This window comes from Oculina patagonica, chromosome 2 (assembly GCF_052425735.1).
Source record: "Oculina patagonica isolate OP01 chromosome 2, crgOcupat, whole genome shotgun sequence".
NCBI classification, from domain to species: domain Eukaryota; kingdom Metazoa; phylum Cnidaria; class Anthozoa; order Scleractinia; family Oculinidae; genus Oculina; species Oculina patagonica.
This window is the reverse complement of record NC_135759.1, coordinates 29,850,860-29,857,054: the sequence shown is the minus strand read 5'-3', so window position 1 is coordinate 29,857,054 and position 6,195 is coordinate 29,850,860. Positions and strand designations below refer to the sequence as shown.

General features: G+C 40.9%; 1 pseudogene; it reads right to left on the bottom strand.

Annotated features, from left to right (window-relative positions):
- Positions 1 to 3,248: 3,248 nt before the first annotated feature.
- On the bottom strand, positions 3,249 to 4,847 carry LOC144641954 (uncharacterized; annotated as a pseudogene).
- Between the last annotated feature and the right edge of the window lie 1,348 nt (positions 4,848 to 6,195).

The window sequence follows — 6,195 nt, the reverse complement described above, 5'->3', positions numbered from 1 at the left end:
ATAACTTCAGGCCATTTTGTCATGGTCTACTTGATAAGATGTCGTCTCAAATGCAATGACCTTACTTTATAACTGACAATGATGGAGGGTTGGAGAGAGAACAAGAGCATGTTAAGTAAAGGAAAACAAATTTGCTTCGGAGAAGTCAAGAAAGAATAACAAATGTCGCCATAGCTAGCGGCTATTATTAAAATATGACATATTAGCACGCGAAAATACTTGAATGAATGACGTCATGAATAGTTCACTTAACAGGCACGAAGAAATATCATTAAAAATCTTCACCTGTGTTTTTCATTTCACCTTTTTCTTGGAACAACATTGAAACCTCTATGTTTTTTTTTCTGCTGATTTAAATTAACGTAACTCGCCGCAACACAATTCAGTGGCTTTGTATTATTCTATAAATAATACACCCCTGTCATGCTTGAACTATCGCACAGCATTCTGTGCTTTTAAAAACAACGAACATTCGTCGTCATTAATATCGGTAATTGTCACATCCATTGTGTTGCTTTTGACAAACACAGCGTATTTGCATTTTATTTCTGAGCCGTTCATTACTATTCTTGCCTGGCGAAGAACAACTTAAGACAACCTCACTGACTGACAGCAATAAAAATTCCGTCCATAGAATATTTTACTTAACCCGCAGCCAACTGTTTTCCAGCGCGGCAAAACAGGAGGAAGGCTAAGTTGAATGTCTCTGAAATAAAGGCCGTTTCTAGGCACCAGTGAGCACAACTTCCCTTTCACATCTGTGCGCCTCGTAAAAGTCAGAGTAGAGTTGTTCAGTCTAGGAAAAAAATGAGAGAAAAGTTTTTATCTGGTTGTTTTGTGGGAGGGACATGGTCAATTCGATTCTTCTAAATAATGTTTGGTTTTATTAGTTTGGACAACCTAAAGCTCTATGAAAGAGCCGGGTTATTCAGTGTATCAGAACATACTCTGTATCAGGGTTACATAGTTTTATCAGCGAACTGATTAAGTTCTGACGATCAAGCTAGAATTCCCGGCAACTTTCCTTTGAAGAAATTGTGTTTCATGACCATTTCCTAGTCTTCCTAGGTATTCTAATGTTTGGGCCGTGTTTGTGTAACAGCTGTGTAATATTCGCACTTTGAATTACTGTTTTTCGTTTGATTAATTTTTCACTCTAAAATTTCCTATGTACACAGAGTTACCGCCACTTCTACTGACTAAAACCTTCATTTACCTAAATATAACTTATAGTTTCTTGATCAGCTATAGAAAACAAGAACCGCGTATTTACATGTTTGTTTTTTATAACATGTGGCAACAGTAATTGCCAAGAAGATGGTTGACGTCACACGGACAAATAATCACTGTTATTTTGAGCGTTGTTTATTGCATCTAAACAATGGAGCACAAGCCGTAGAACAGGCCCTCTGGCTGGTCCAATTGCGGATCAAATGCTTAGAAGGAGAACATCACTCAGCAAAGGAAAAGCGCCCTAGGGACGAGGTTGTCAGCAAAGGATCAATTTTTCAATCGATTATAAAGTTGCCCTACTTTTTTTTTCAAACAATCTTAGGCACGGAATTCTAAAGTTATACGGTTGCCTTAAAAAAAGCGAAATTGATGTGACAGCAATCATGACGTGATATTCTTGAATTGTAACTTAAAGATGATTTCCAGTCCGTACTGCGCAGACTCGGGGTTTGTTAACGTTTTTGTTTTGAATTCGTTGAAACGTTACACTTCGGTGACAGCATACATGACGTTTTTTAGTCCGCCATTACAGTTCGTTTCGTTCAAGAAGTTCCGATGAGCTAAAACGTCGGTTTGAAATAGCGTCAAGGTTCTTCTACTCGTTATTATTTGTTCTGCAAGGATATCTGGCGTTAATAATGAAGAAAAAGGTAAGTTTGTCGCGGAATTTTTAGTTTTGCTTGTAAACATTCCCTTCGTGTGGGCTCACATAAACATTGCAGCCGAGATTGCGCAGTACGGACTGGAATTCATCTTTAAGTGTATTTTGGTCTGACGTGGTCGCAATTTGTTGAGTATCTCTTTGTGCGCAATTAAAGAAAAGCACCGTTGCGTTGGATCCTGCGCGGGAAAAAAGGTAGGGCGCCGGCAGTCAATGAGCTAGTCGGCTAGTGAGCCCATACAACAGAATGTTTAACTTGTAAGCGGCGGCAGAAACTCTCGCCAGTCCGCCTCTTCAATCAGAGCATTCACTGCATGAATTGTTGTTTAGGGTCTCAATCTTACTGACAAACCTGGGGTTTTCCCTCTTGTTTTTTTTTTCTTTTTTTTAAAGCCTTAGATTACCACTATTACGTTTTCTACCTAAAGCAGACTATTGGTTTTTGTTTCCATTGAAAGATAATTTTGTACAAGGCAGAAAAAAGGTAGCATGAATTAGTTAATTACTAACATGTCTAATAGCTCTCGATTATTTGTTCTCGCGCAAACTGTTGTGTTCCCAACTGGCAGAAAGATGCAGCCAATCAAACATTTTAAAACGATGTCAAAATTTTGCACATGCACAGTTAGGAACATCTGGGGAAATATAAGCCAACATAAATTAAGAAAAAGAGAAAATATTAAGTTTCTCTATTATTATTTTCAACCTTTTCTCTTTTCGCAGAATAATTCTCGTGACATTCGCCCATTCGGCTATTTAGATGCAGATTTCGAACGCTGTCATTTTAGTTTCATCCCATGCCATGTTCTTAGTTTTCTCGGTTCTAAACATCGCACCAGCTGACAGTATATTTAAAATTTAAAATGGCCGCCATAAAACAAAGGACGCGTTGATAGCAGGTAAGACCATGAGCTGGATAGGATAGTGGAGTTCGTCTAAATATAAATCCGAAAACTATAACCATTAAAGTGTCCTCTTACTTTCGTTGTTTGAATTAATTCAAAACATTGTCAGAACCAAGCTTTTATTGAACTAAAATGTCCTGATGCTAAACTAATTTCACCGCGCCCCTCCCCAGAAAAAACACCATTTTTTTCGGGGGAGGTATAGCCTTCTTTTTCGGTAACATCAATGCAATTAGTTTAGCCCTAGACTTCTCCCGCATTGGTACCTTTGAACTTATCGAACAAGGTAGGTGGTCGTAATGGCTTATATTAGATGAATCGCTATCCTATAGCTCGTAGTAAGACGTTTTATTTGACCCTCTAATTTGATGTGAGGGCTCTTTTTGTGGTCCATTGTCAGATTATGCACTCCATCCCAACCTCGTCCCCAGGATTCGACCGGGGGGGGGGGGTACCACGCGGATAGCCCTGGGGACGAGGTTGACTCCATCCATCCTGTGCAAGGAGAAATGGTAACTACTGAAAATATCTTAGTCCCAGTCCACACAATGCCAGGAAAACTGATATATATGGAAGACTGGAACTGCAAGTTATCTGTGAGAACTGACACTGTGTGTTAGCAGCATAAAGTATAAAGCTGTCGAGGTTTGATCGCTCAATGAACGGGTGATTTGGTTTCCACTGAAAAGTTGTGTTCAACTTCCTTGTTAGCTTTCCATACGTGCGCGTAAGTCTCGCAGCTGTGAGCCATGGATGAAGAAAAGCAAACAACGAATAGAACAGCAAAACACTGAAGTGGTAAAAGACTGTCCACGAATCCGGTTTCTTAGCTGGCAATAAAAAAATTACTAAGACATAGACGATAAGCCAGAAATAGCAAGCTGAATTCAGCAAAAACCATACATGGAACATCTTGATTGTGTGCATTCCAATTTTACAAAATCGCTGGTGAATTTCAATGGCGTCGTTGACCGTACCGCCTTCCATTTCAATTATCTGGTCGTTGCCTTTGTGGGCCTTGGCAATAGCGCCGTTTACAACCGTTGCATAGACTAGACAGCAGACCACGGTGAGCCACAACATGATCGATAACAAAGAATAGAAGATCACTCCAAACGGGTCACACTTGTCACACTTTCCATTCAAGGAGCAGCAAAAGTTAAGTAGGTTTGACGTCAGAATAAGGATCAGAAAACCAAGTAGCTGCACGTTCACCATGACCCACTCTGCCGGTTTAACGAGTTTGTAAGCCTGGTCTAACGACATGGCTTGCGACTTGAAAAGACTCTTCCGCACAGAGATGCTCATGGCTACGAAACAAAATACTTGAGCAGCCACTGAGAGAAAACGAAGAAGCTGCAAAACTTTATCTTGGTCGTCGTCCGAATCGGTTGAGAGGTCAATATATCCTCTGGTTTTACTACAAAATGTATCATTGAAGTGATCCCTCTGTTTCTGCAAAAGAATACGATCTCTGACTCCCCGATTAAAACAAAAAGGACTAGAGGAATAGTAATCAAAATTGATACGACAGACCAACAGTTTGAGCTCTGCCAAATACCTGCCACGGAAGCGACGCTCTTGAGAAAAGATCCCGACGATATAATCCCATACAAGAATCTTCGCGGAGTAGTTGCGTTACTGCCATCTCGCTGGATGTGACCTCCCAGCCCCAATTCAAAGTTTATGTCTTTGCTTTCAGTTTCTATTTGTTCATCTTCCTCGTTTTCAAGACCTGTAAAGTCGAAAGAATCCATTTGGCCATTCATCTCTTAAAAATCGACCGTAGTGCTGGCTAGTGCTGTTGTTTCATTCCAGTTATCCAAACGGTCTATCCATGGACAGCATATTTGTCGTCTCCTATATATCTTTTCTCACACTGCACTCTGTAAGTTATACCGCTGCAATTTTGTGGCAAATGCGAATGCTAGATTTGTTAATCACCGCTGTAGAACAAAACAGGTTGGCGTTCACACACGAATCGGTTTGCCGTTCACGGAAAAACAAGATCAAACGCTCTAAGAGATAAAGTATTGATTTGAGACTGTGTGATGGGTAGAACGTAAAGTGAGATCATGTGATCAACATAATCTTAGCGAAACCAGATACTTGCTTATTCTGGCAAAGGGTCAGCAAATATCCAGTGCTGTAAACTGACTGCAGACATTACTTTTTACTAAACGGTGCGATAGTCTACAAACCTGCATTAAAATACAAAGCGTTTTCCTTTTATTCTTTCGAAAAAAACAACACTAATTTTTGTTGAGATAAGAATATTAAAAGAAAAATCAACTTCAAATTTTGGCCATGCTTGCGCCTGTGAGGCAAACTAAAGGGGAAACTATTTTCGCGCTTTATTCAACACCTATACATAGGAGACCGCTGAGATGGCAGCTGAGCCTGGCAACTTAAAATAGGGCTCTCTTTTTCTCACAGGAAGGGAAAAAGAAACAAACAAATTACCTCGTTCCTACTATATCTCTTCTTTCCGTTTCTGAGCGAGAGATTAACATTTCAATAAGCTGTTTAGCTTCATGCCGGCAGGTACTAGGTGGGGTAGGTTAGATGGGAGAGGGGAAAACTTTCTAACCGTGAGGTAATTGTTTTCACTGGAAAAATGGGATCTGGGTCAGTGGGACTGGAAATCACGAACAAAAAAGGGAATGGACGGAATTTGGGTAAAAAATATATTGGGAAATGGGATTTTGGATTATTTTATACCCCCACTGTCAGGACCCTCACCTCGTGGCCTCAAAGTTTGTAGCCTGACCATGCGCTGCTATTGGCTTCGTTTCTTACGTTGCTACCGAAGTACATCCCCAATGACAAATAAAGCGGATCCGAATAGATGGGCGTCGATATGTAAAAGCCAATATAATTGTCAGTTTGGTTGGCAAGATGGATGGTCAAGTATATGATGTTGGATAAGTTTATGTTAGATGTAGCCTGTGTAGCAGGCGTTAAAGGGGAAGGAGGTAGCTAGGAGGACTGAAGGAATTCGAGGAGGGAAAACAGAGTGGCCTTTTCCCCCCTCCCCCCTTTCCCCTTCCCCTTTTTGCGCCTGCTACCCAGGCTATGTTAGTCCAGTCCCTGAACTCTCTCTTCCGCGCGCCCTTTATAGGGGTTGAACCCAGGCGTGCGAAGAGAGAGTCCAGGATAACTTGCATGCGCATGCTCAGAACGAACTAATCAGAAGCGAGGAGTGTGGCGTCACTTGCTTGGGACGCGCGCGCTCGGTAAAAAATGCTCGCTCAAATGACGAATTCAACTACGCGACCAAGCGCGCGAATAAATGCAAGAAAAAAAAATTGTGCTCAATTGCATCCAAATACTATTATCTCAAATCGTAAACAGCTACAAAACTAGGAGTAGTTCAAAACGGGTAGCGATTTGAAG